The 12,307-nt window shown below is 36.4% G+C and overlaps 1 long non-coding RNA gene across 1 annotated transcript in view; it reads right to left on the bottom strand.

The window, feature by feature from the left end:
• The window catches only part of LOC128793803 (uncharacterized), a 39,394-nt gene that overhangs the window by 24,891 nt on the left and 2,196 nt on the right, over positions 1-12,307 (bottom strand). The window contains exon 2 of the long non-coding RNA XR_008432887.1: positions 8,095-8,187. This is a non-coding gene — a long non-coding RNA (uncharacterized LOC128793803). The remainder of the gene's footprint in view (positions 1-8,094; positions 8,188-12,307) is intronic.

The following is a 12,307-nucleotide window of genomic DNA, read 5'->3' as shown; positions in this document are numbered from 1 at the left end:
GAAAACAGGTAAGATGCTTTGGAAGACTAAATTGTGAAAATGACCACAAGTAGAGCAAAAGTCACCAGCATCATTTTTTTCATATTTTAGCCCTAGTTAAACTTCATTTTCTCCAACCCTGTATGCTAATTAAGGGGGGGGGGGGGGGGGTTGAGGCTTGTATATTAACTATCTAAGGATTAACTCATTTTTCCTCAGTTTCTTGGGTAATTTTGACCCTTTTTTTACTTTTTTTTTTAATAAGGTCTTGGCATTAAAACAAGTACATTAAATGAGTTGAAAAGACACAAAAGTCTTCTCATAATATGCAGGTCAAGGTCCTTTTATGGAGCTTGCTGATTATATAACTCCATGTATTTTCATATTCTAGGACTACAGTGGGAAAAAAGGCTCAAGCCCGTAATATCCTACACTTTCTGACAATCAGTAATACGACCCTGAGAACATGATCCAAACTCCACAGAAATCAATAGCAGCTTTACTCCACTTGTAACATTTGTCTTGATGCTCTTCAGTTATTCATCTAATACAAGTGAATCAAAGAATACAAGACAAACTTTGCAAATTTTATTTAGAAAAGTTCTGCCTATACCCTTTTGCTATTTTCAAGCCACCTACCACCATATTCACCAAACCTGAAGCTGAAGAATCTTATCTTCAGCTGATTATTTCATTTTGAAAAAAGAGCTGACTGTTCCAAAAAGTCTTGCAGAGGTACATGGAGACTGTCAACTCTTCAAACAGAATCAAGACAAGATTAAACCTAGACATTTTAAGTATCATTATTATAAATGTGCACTAAATTCAGTTGCTAATTGGATTAGAGTTTCACTGACTACATTTAAACTACAATCCTGACTATGCAGTTAAACTAGATATGAGGAGGTTACCTAAAGTAAACCCATAAATTACTGTGCTTCTAACGATATATTCAGAGGTCTCTGCACAACACTCAGTAATAAAAAAATTTCTCATCTGGAAAATAGCTGATGAACAATGACATCCACTGATACTGTAGCCTGCTATACTTATTAGAAACCCCCTATTCTCTCCCACATTCATACCCCTGTAGTATCCTGTGGAGCATCTCCAGTGCATCTAAGAAAGGGTAAAAGCTTTGGGTTAATAATTCATTATCAATAGTCTACATTTTCATGCAATGTGTATTTAGGTGATACTATGCTTAATCTTAATTCAAAATGTCAGCTTTAAAAAAAAAAAAGAAAGAAAGAAAGAAAAAATAAAGTCTTTCTGCCTTTATTTTAAGTGTGAACCTTGAAATAATTTATTCATGGTACCATAATAAACTGTCAGCTATCTTGACAACTAAAAATTAAGTGCACTGTACTCCTTGGAAATTCCCAGAAATATTTTTTTTTTGTTACAAAAAGAATAGAGAGAAAAGACAACACATTGAAACCCACGGCCAGACTCCACATGCACTGAAACTTCATTCAGATGCCACTGCTTAGGATCTGTAGAGCCCTTAAGTCATAACAACCTATCAGAAAAAAAATCACCTGAAGTGATCTCGGCATACCTAAAAATGTTCAACTGTCGTTTTGAAGCAGTAATTCAAGTATTTAAACTCAGGCAAAAAAAAACTCTTGATGGAAAATACAAGGGGGAAAAGCATGTAAGTGGAAGAGAAACTGCCTTAATTGGGTAGTTAGGAGTATTTGATAAGATTATAAAAAGGCAAAACTGTCAGAATGCTATTCTTCTACTGGCCATTGGCCAAAGCAGTGCAAATTTTAGAGGGAAGAATAAACCTCCACAATTATACAGCATCTCCCACACTAGATAATTTTCAAACAATTCTCAGCATTTCACTTTCATTTAAGTGAGAGCAAATTTTCACTCTCTTTATAGTTTCCCACTGAATTTCTTCATCATTTAAGTCATTGTCTATAAAAGGGAATATGCCCCAATGAAAAACCACTGAGAGCAGCTGCACCAACACATAGGTCTAGTGTGGACAAGCAAGTATCCTAATTGCACCAGAATTTATTCTTTTTTGAATCATTTCACTCTTGCAAAGTGCCTGTACCAGAACTGTATCAATTCAGGTACACCAATGACTCAGCTGCAACTGAAGCAAATGTCCACCCCAGAAAAGCTCTGGAATGATTAGAGGTAACAGGTCAGCAGCTGCTCCCTGCTGTGAAACTTTAATTCATCTTCAGCTACCAAAGTGCTTCTCTTCCCTACATGAGCCAAAACTTTCTCTGTCTCCAAACTTTAACCCTTGATTTTTAAAGGCTAACCATTCTTCTGACCTAAAAACCCTGCAGTAAGTAAGGAAAAACTCACCAGGAAAGGAAGATAGAATGAAGATCCCAATACTGTTGAGCACTGTTGGGTTTATTTTCAAAAAGAAAAATCTTGCATTACTTGATGTAAAACTTGAAGAGCTGTCAGAACTACTATCCATCCAGTGGAAAGAGATGTCTACTTAGTAAAATGGAGAGTCTCATGATAGACCCTCAGACCTGCTGCCTCTGACAAGTAAGGAAGCTTTTTTTTTCCCCATGCTGGTAGTGAACATTTCTAAGTATTCTAAGTATTCTGTCATTATAACTTCTATATAAAACAGCACAAAGGAACACACAAGAAGAATTAGGTTGCATATTCAGAGCTAAGAGCTACATTTCACTTGACCTTAGCCTTTAAGTGGCTACTGATAGATTGCTAATTTGTTGCTTTATATTCTATATATATTATATACAAAGATATAATATTATATATACACACTGTATATTATATATTGCATACATATTATAAAATATTATAGTAATATATGCTATGTATTGATATATTGTCTATTTAAAATGTATTTATATTATATATATATGTATGTATTATATATATGTCTCTCCTGCAAAGTAGCCATTACGTGTCATATAGTTTGCTCATTGCTGCCTCAAGTTTTTTTATTTGATCAAATGAAAAAGTATTTGCATTAAGAAAGACGCTTTGAACTAATTTTTTATAGTACATACCATTTGTTACAATCCATTCTGAGAAAGAACAGGAAAAATGTAGGTCCAGCAATGTAAATGTAGGATTTAACACCTTCAGATCAGGATTTCTCTTTCCATTCCCTTCCCTTCTACTACCAGCATGACTTTCTCAATCAGCTTGGCAAAGACACATGGACAGCAGAGAAGTAGCAACAATGTTAGAATCATTTCTGTCAGGTCCACAGGGACAATTTCAAGCAGATGAAATCATAGAATCATAGTATTTTAGTTTAGAAAAGATCTCTAAGACCAGTGAGTCAAACCATTAATCCAGCACTGCCGAGTCTGTAACTAACCCACGTCCCCAAGTGCCACGTCTTTTAGATACCTCTGGGGATGGCCTCCACCCCTTCACTTGGCAGCCTGTTCCAATGCCTGACAACCCTTTTGGTGAAGAAATCTTTCCTAATAGCCAGCCTAAACCTCTCCTGGAATAACTGGAGGCTGATTCCTCTTGCCTCATTACCTGTCAATTGAGAGAAGAGGCTGATCCCTAACTGTGCACCCTCCATCCTCCTCTAAGGGAGTTGTGGGAAGTGAAAAGGTTCCCCTCCTGAGGCCCCTCTTCTCCAGGCTGAGCCCCCTGGCTTCCTCAGCCACTCCTCATATGACTGACCCTTCAGACTCTTCACCAGCTTTGCTGCCCTTCTCTGGACATGCTCCATCATCTCAGTGTCCTTCCTTTAGTGAGGGACCCAAAAGTGATCACAGGATTTGAGGTGTGGCCTCACAAGGGGCCAATAGAGGGGAAGAATCACTTCCCTGGTCCTGCTGAGCACACTATTGCTGATACAGGCCAGGTACCCTTGGCCTCCTTGGCCACCTGGGCACACCTGGCTCATGTTCAACTGTTGCCAACCAGCACCTCCAGGTCCTTTCCTGCCAGGCACTTTCCAGCCACTCTGCCCCAGCCTGGATCCCTGGATGGGGTTGTTGTGGCCCAAGTGCAAGACCCAGCACTTGGCCTTATTGAACCTCAGACCACTGGCCTTGGCCCATTGATCCAGCCTGTCCCACTGCAGAGCCTTCCTACCCTCCAGCAGACCAACACTGCTGCCCAACTTGGTGTCACCTGCAAGGAGACTGATGGTGCACTTGAACCCCTTGTCCAGATCATTGATACAGATATTAAACAGGACTGGTCCCAACACTGCAGTCAGTTTTTTACCCAGCAAACAGGGCACCTCTCCAAGCCATGAGCAGCCAGTATCTCCAGGACAATGCTGTGGGAAATTGTGTCAAATGCTTTGCTTAAGTCCAGGTAGACGACCCAGAGACTTATCCTCATCTACTAAGTGGGTCACCTTGTCACAGAAGGAGATCGAGTTACTCAAGCAGGAGCTGCCTTTCATAAACCCAGGGTGACTGGGCACAATTCCCTTGTGTCCTGCATGGGCCAGGTGATGGCACTCAGGATGATCTGCTTACAGCAGTCAGAAGAAATACCTGCCTTGGGAAGAGTCCTGGGATTTTATCCTATATTGTTTTATCATAACTGCACATTAAATATTAATAACTACAAAAAGGACAGAGAAAAAGGCCTCTTGACTTATCCTGAGGATAGCAGCAAACTGGGGACTATGACATTTTACAGTGTATACCTCTTAACTGTATCACTTCCAGGGGTAGGCTAACGCATTTAAGTGACGTATAGTATCCTCACATTTTCTATCCCTCATTGGAGATCTTCAGCTTCCAGACTGGAATTTCCAAACCCAACAGTTCTGATAAATAACATCAGATATTCCAAATTCAGGGGGGAATAGTTGGTGCACAAAAAGAGATCCTTTTTAATAACTGATCAACCTCCAATTGATAGTTTATTATCATTAGCTGAAAAACACACTTTTGCCACAAGTGGAAGTTACCATCCCTTGATGCTCTAACCCTGTGAGGAGGATTAGCAATCTTAGAATTTGGTATCTATTGCAAATATTTGATACAGTGTGTTACAGTATGAATAACAACTTAGTGCATTTTATTGGTTCACCAACGAGGAGCACATCCTTCAGCTCTCACACAGCTTCTGTGTTCTCAAATACAACAGCCCAGCTATTAAAAAATAAATTGCCTTTTTTTAATGTCATATGTGTGACATTTGAAAAAAAAAATCATTTCCTTTCTTCTTTCCTTCTTCTGTGTCACTAGAATAATTTCTTCCTCCTCAGCTCACATTTAAACACATTCTACTCAACACAGCTGCAGTGTATGAAACGAGCATAAATGATGGCGTCTTCAATTCTTACTATTACATGTTCATTATCTAAAACAATTAAAACTTAAGGGAAATTACAAAGAATATCTGTGAAAGTCATGCTGCGGGAAGATTTTCAAAATTACTCTTCTAAGACTGTAAGGAGTGCAATTACTCAGACAATCCATCACTGTCTATTGTGTGTCATGAGATACGGCTGTTACTGTTGGATTCGGAGTATTCTGCACATCCCTTACCTGTAACGAGCCAGCAGGAGCTGAGCTCATCCACTGAGTGCTCCACTATTGTGAGCAAGCTCAGCCAAAAGACAACTTATATCAAACAAACTGAAGAAAATTCAAATACCAGCACATACTACAGACACTAGCTGTCTCTTCAGCTGTCAAACATTTAAATTCAGGAGCAGGATTGCAACTACCATCAAACTAACCCTTGGTGCTATGAAGACCAAATAAAGTGATCATGGGCAGTCCTGCCATGGAAATGATCCAATTAGACACATATTTTCTATATAAGCTTTCATGGGAAGAGTGTATAAATGGTTTCAGTTTCTTCATCTGTGTGGTTTAACTTCCTTTTTTCATTCAAAAATATTAAATCCAAAATGAAAAACCTATTTTAGAATCCTACCAAACATCAGTACTCTTCCAAGACAGCATTACATAACTTCTATTTCTATTCAAGTTTTTCTGCCCTTTAACTTGCACACACTCCATATATACTGAAAAATATTTTTATATGATTATTGCTACAATAAACACAGGTCCCAGTATCAAAATACAAAGCCTGAGATATGGGAGAGATTCAATTTTCTAGTCTTACCATGAGCCTGAATCATTCTACCTGAATAATCCTGAACCAAATCATTTATGAAATCAGCATATACCTCACACTCACCCAAAATATTTGATGAGTCACCACCTTCTCCACATGGACAAAAAGAGGAAGTACTCCCAGTACAATTTTTTTTTTTTTTGCTTGAAGACCATGGAGAGTAGTAAACTTCCTATAAATTTGTTCTTCACTTATAAACCAAAGGGCAACTCAAACATTCAATGCAAATTAAAGAGCAATGTTTTTCAAAGAAATAAAAAAGTTTAAAATCTTTCACTTACAATTAAGAAAAATTATTAATAACATATACATTATAAGTCAAGACAACAGAAGCAATTTATTTACATGCTGCTAGTTGTTTAATCATCTTTAAATTGCCTTTGAAAATTGAATTTTAAATGTTTTCCTGATCTCAGTTATTTTGCAAGTAAATATTATGCATATTAATAGCTTGCTTGCTTTGTTTCCACATTCATAAAGTTTCTATGCATTTAGACATTCCAGGATGTATGTTTACTGGTTTGAAATCTATGCAAAGGAGCAAAGATTCTATGAATTACAAAAATCAACTAATAAATCAACCAAACAAAAAATGTTTGCACTGTTTAACAAACATAATCAGAGGCTAAAGAACTAAGCTCAGACAATAAGCAAATTAGATTTATATCTTGCATGTAAAGATCACTGATATCTAAAGCTCACTTGTCTCAATTTATTTTAAGCAGAAGTGAGGGCAGTGGCACTCAAGAAGAGTCTAAAAATAATAAATTACATCTTATTGCACGAAGTCAAAGGTTAAACTTATTATTGCTCACCACAGGCCAACCTTAACCCCAGGATTAATGCCATAAACAAAACGAAAATTCAGTTTGCACACATAATGCACGAGGTTAATGTCTCTGAAGAATTACAAAAGGGAAATGATGCCCCCTACTGCTCCCAGAAAATGTTTCTGTATAAACAAAATATTTTAGTTCAAAGCGAATTATAATGTAAAACCAATGAACATGTATTTTCAAACTAACTAGTACTTATTAGCATGACATATGCCAAGAACAATTTATTTCTTCTTTAGTCTTTAATTAAAATATATGAAGGGCCTTTCCTTGTAGAGGAAACTCTCAGGAACACAAACAGCTAGAGAGGATATAGAATCTAAGTTTCTCAGGAGTTACACATTTTGATGAAGAAAGCATAAAGATTCAATTCAATTTTTTTGTCTTCATGCATTTCTGATTACATCAAGCTTCAAATAATTTTTATGTATCAGTGATATTTTGCAAACAGCAAAGTTGATAGGATGGTGTTTGATGTCTGGTAGCAACTTGACACAATTCATTAAAAGCTAACAAAGCCCATACCATGCCTTGGGGTTGTGGAAGACCACAGCTCAATTCCTAACCCAGTTTTCTGGTTCTGGTATCACAGACCCTGTTGTAATGGATTTCTTGATGGGCAGGTAAAGCAACAAGGTTATTGTTTGAAACACTTTTCAGGGAAAGAGAGCTCAAATACTGAAGAGCTTTTACCGGTGTCTCATTTGTTCTGCTTTTAAGCCACAGTAGACCCAATGACATCAATACTGTTAAGTCTTGATTTCCACTAGTGTAAGTGAAAAATAACCCCCAAATTCTTAAAGATATTGGACACACTGAACTTCTCTATTTCAAAGTAAACTACATAAATATTATTGGGTACATTGTTGCCTTTCATCTGACCTTCAGCACCCTTGTGACTATTCCAAAATATATCTAATCTTAAAACTGCTATCACCTACCTTTGTTCAAGGCTTGCAGAGTAAAATGGCTGCAGTTCACAAGTTCGTATGCCACAAAAATAACCAAAATTAAATCAGTAAGCAAAGTTAATGAGCTGAAATGAACAGGTATGCTTTTTTTATTACTAAGTCCTATTTTATCACACTAAGTCCTGATGTTATTAAGACAATACTACTGTGACCTTGCATTGGTCATTTTCAGCTCAAAGCACAATGAAACACTGATGCAAGATGAACACTTTTACCTGATTCTTATGAGGATGCCTCTGCAGTAGAGTGTGAGAAATGAAAAATTTTGTCGTTCATTGTCAGAGCACGCAAAATTGAAATTGCAGCACCTGTATATTGGGAAACATTTGGTTAGAACCGTTTCTGCTCATTTATAGTAACTTTACAACTCAATCAGTAAGAGGAAAAAATGTTCATGATGGTTTACTATTTCAAAATGAACTAGACCCAAGACAGGCTCGGTGATGAGGTTTAGCAAAATACGAATTGTATTCAAACTTGTAAGATTGTATGTCATAAACATATGTATCATGTTTTTCCAAGAGTATATTTTCAAATAAGTTCAGAAATCAGGTTCCATCCCAGACTTTTCTTTTTCTTTTTATTGTTGATGCTTTCTAGCAGGAATTTTGGCTCTCACAGTACTGCCTGAGTAACACCAGTTCAAGTTTGCACCATGGCTATGGTCTTCTAATAAAAATATAAATAATAATACAAATCTCCATGGATTAACCGGATTTAGAAGTAGATTTAAATAAATATATAATGTTAGAGGGTCAAAGGAGAGGATTTTAAACCAGTAAAGAGTAGGCATTGTCCAGGGAGGAAATTCAAATAATTGCATCTTATTTCCAAGGCAAAATTGCATTTAACTGTGCTAAAATACAGCTCAAATGCCATTGGGGATAGACCTGACATATATATTTCTACAGGCATGATGGAAGTGTGTTATTTAAGGGTTTAAGAGTCTGGAGAAGGCTGCAGACTGACAGAACAGCAGTATGGAAAAAGTGGATAACATGACTGACAGAAGTTTGAAAAATTTTATCAGTCATATAAAGCAAATTACCTCCAACTTATTTTTCCTAGATATTGATGTAGGACTCACCAATAAAATACTATTACTTATAGTGGAATAAACTGAAATGGGACAATATCATCCTGAAAACATTTTACTGTTTTTCTACCACTGTGAAACCCAGCACATAAATGGAGGCATCCCATTTCTCTAAATATGCTTTCTTAATGTGAAAGGGTTGAAGCAATTTCCAGAGGTCTCTATCTAGAAAAAGCCTTCCACTGATATTTAATTGAACTGCCTTTGCTGTGAGACATGCAATAAAATACACTGGAATCAAATGTAAATGCATCATTGCGCTTTATGTAAAGAAAATCAGCTTAATTTGCTTTTTTCACCACTATATACACAAGCCTAGCATGCCCAGTTGTTGTAACTATTTTTTTTTAATTGTTGGAAATATTCTGATTTACATCAGGTGATTAATAATCCCACCATTTTTAGTAGAATTATAATAAGCCTTGTTCTCACAGGAAGCCTGTGAGTCCAATTTTTGACTGCAGTGCTTTCATATGCCCCTCAAGAGAGGATCAGTTACAGTGTAAATATATCAGAAACATCTTCACACACTTTGACAGTGTAGAAATCACTGGATGTACAGAAAGTCTGGCCCAGCTTACTCTCCATACACAAAAGTTAAAAGATCTTGGTGTATTCAGAGAGAACTCTTATCTGTAATTGAAGAAAAAATATTGTTCTATAGAAGAAAATACAAACCAAGTATTACCATACTGTTTCAGGCATTAAAATAATGCTAAAATTTAGGACCAGATTCTGGAAAACCTTACTGAAGTAAATCAGCATTTAGTCTGCTCAGCAAACTGAAGTCAACAGGACCATACATTCAGGTGAATATTCATTTATCTTGGTCTTAACCTTATAATGTTAGATTTTGTGCAAATAATCTGCAAACTGACATAATTCAGACATAGATGTTTCTATATTTATCCTGCTTTGCACAAATATAAAAACAAAAAGCAAATCACCCACGGTAAGGTTTACTACAGGCTGCATCTTTTAAAAGCATTAAAAGCCATTGTCAGTACATTTTCACAGCTCACTGCATGCCTTTTACCTTTCAATTACTGGTGCGACTTCTCACCTACTCTGAAACTGAACTGAACCCCAGGAAAGACAGAAATCAGCTGTAAGGTCCCATTCTGTTAGCAGTCAGCTATCTAACAGGTACAGCACAGGTAAGGACGTTGCTCAGCAATTAACCATACCTAGTGCTTTACAGAAAAAAAAAAATATATATATATATATAAATAAATAAATAAAAATTTCCAGTAGTCAGAGTAGTAGCAAAATGTTTATGAAAATTTAAAAAAACTAAACACTTGGGTGCAAGAGTCATAAAACCTTAATGATGCTCAAGAGTCTCACTTTTGATAACCTATAAAAAATTATTTGAAAGAGCATTATGAAATCCCTAGATTTTAGCAAGATTAGCAAGAATGCTGCTTTAATTTTTTGTAGTTGCAGAAACTTTGACAAAGTACTCTCTTTTAAACTAACTTAGAGTGGTACTTGAGTATTGCTCACTTTTTGCATTGCTCAGAGCCAGCTGCATGGTGCTGACACCTCTTCAGATTGGCATTTCTAAAGTAATTCAGTAGTGTTCATCCCCTCTCACAATAAAGACTGTACTCTTAGGTTATCATTTGTTCTGTCAGTCATCCAAGTGAAGCTGCAATGTTTAAATACACAGTAGTCACACAGCGTGGAACCTTTAAAATTACTGGTAATAATATAGCTAAATATTTACATTAGGAAAAAGCCCCACAAAACTGTCTCCTGGAACATTTCCCAGGCTAAATAACAGTCTTTGCCAATACACCTGCAGCTTTTTGTAACTAATTAAAAAACTTGAGCCAACACACTCAAAAAGCCTCAAAAAACCAAATGCAGAGACCATTACTTGAAAAAAATCCTACCTATTCTCAACAATTGATGCATGTGTAATTGCAGTACTTTTGTCTTTTCTTCCTTTTATAAAGCCTCAATTATTTACAACAGGTTATTTTGAAAGGAAATTGGAATTAAGAGAAGTAATTAATTCTAAAATTAAGGGATAGAATAAGTTTTGGTTATGGAAACTACTAATTACAGCACCTATACCTTGGATCATTTTCAAAAAGTTTGCCTCTTGATACGAAACTTGATGATCTATAGGTTCATTAAGATGGCAGTATTGCAACACATTCTCCAAAAGGGAAACCTTCTTAATCACCTTCTTACTCTCCAGGGCTTCAAGCACACGTAAATGTCTGTCACACCATAACTATAACTGGGGACTTGAACAAGATGTAAAAGTTTGCCTCTATAAAGAATTTTAAATAATTCCATTTCAAACTATTTTGGCTTTTTTCCCTGTAAAACAACCAAAAATTTTAGTTTAAAAATATACCATCATTTCCTAGTGAGAATTTGGGGTTGGCTTATGTTTTAGGACTATATTACACACAAAACTCGAGGGCTCTAGTTACACTACTTCTATATATTTCCTTCTGAAATACATAGAATTTGAGGTATCACTCTTAGAATACGCTACTATTTGTGCTAAGACTGCAAATTAAAGTCTTTGCTATTCATATTAATGCAGGATACTTCCTATACCCTAGTATTTTAAGTCCACATTCTGCAATCAAACAAATATTTAAATTTATGCATGCAAATAACCTCACTCAAGACCATAATACTGAGGATCAGAGCACCATCTGTAAAGAGCATTCATAGACTCCATAGCTCATTTACCCAGTACAGGTGAGAAAGACAGTTTGGAAATTTGTTTTCCTCATTGTTTCAACCAGTATAGCTCCTGTTTCAAGTATGCAGCCTAAACCCAAACTACTCAGGAAGGCCCAGTTTCATAAAATCATTCACACACCAATTTTCAATTGCAAAAATTCTAATAAAGAGCAAGCAGGTGCACCAGGCAGCTGAAGCAAGCTATTGTGAAACATGAAAAAAAACCCCACACCTATTTACACATCACCATTACAGTATTTCCCCAACAGCAATGCAAATAATAAACTCACATCAGCTCACATTCAGAAAATTCTCTAATATATCCTGCAGGTGTGCCAAGCAGAAAAGCAAGACCAGGCACTGGGTGTGTCAAATTCCTTCCAGTGCTACTAGCAAAATATTGCACTTTTCAATCTCTAAAATAAACTTACAAGACACAACCAAAGATCCAGAAAAGTGACATTTCCCCTGCAACTAAACAGAAACTGTCACTTTGGATATTTTACTGCAAAATAAATTCCTCCCATAGGAGGAAAACAAAATCATTCTTTCCCGACAAATCCACTTTGTAAGCAGCCTATTGTAAGATGTCAGAGAATTTCCAGTGTTGTCAAGCTAGC

Source organism: Vidua chalybeata, chromosome 11 (genome assembly GCF_026979565.1).
Source record: "Vidua chalybeata isolate OUT-0048 chromosome 11, bVidCha1 merged haplotype, whole genome shotgun sequence".
NCBI lineage: Eukaryota > Metazoa > Chordata > Aves > Passeriformes > Viduidae > Vidua > Vidua chalybeata.
The sequence above is the reverse complement of the archived record's forward strand: the minus strand, read 5'-3'. Positions and strand labels throughout refer to the sequence as shown.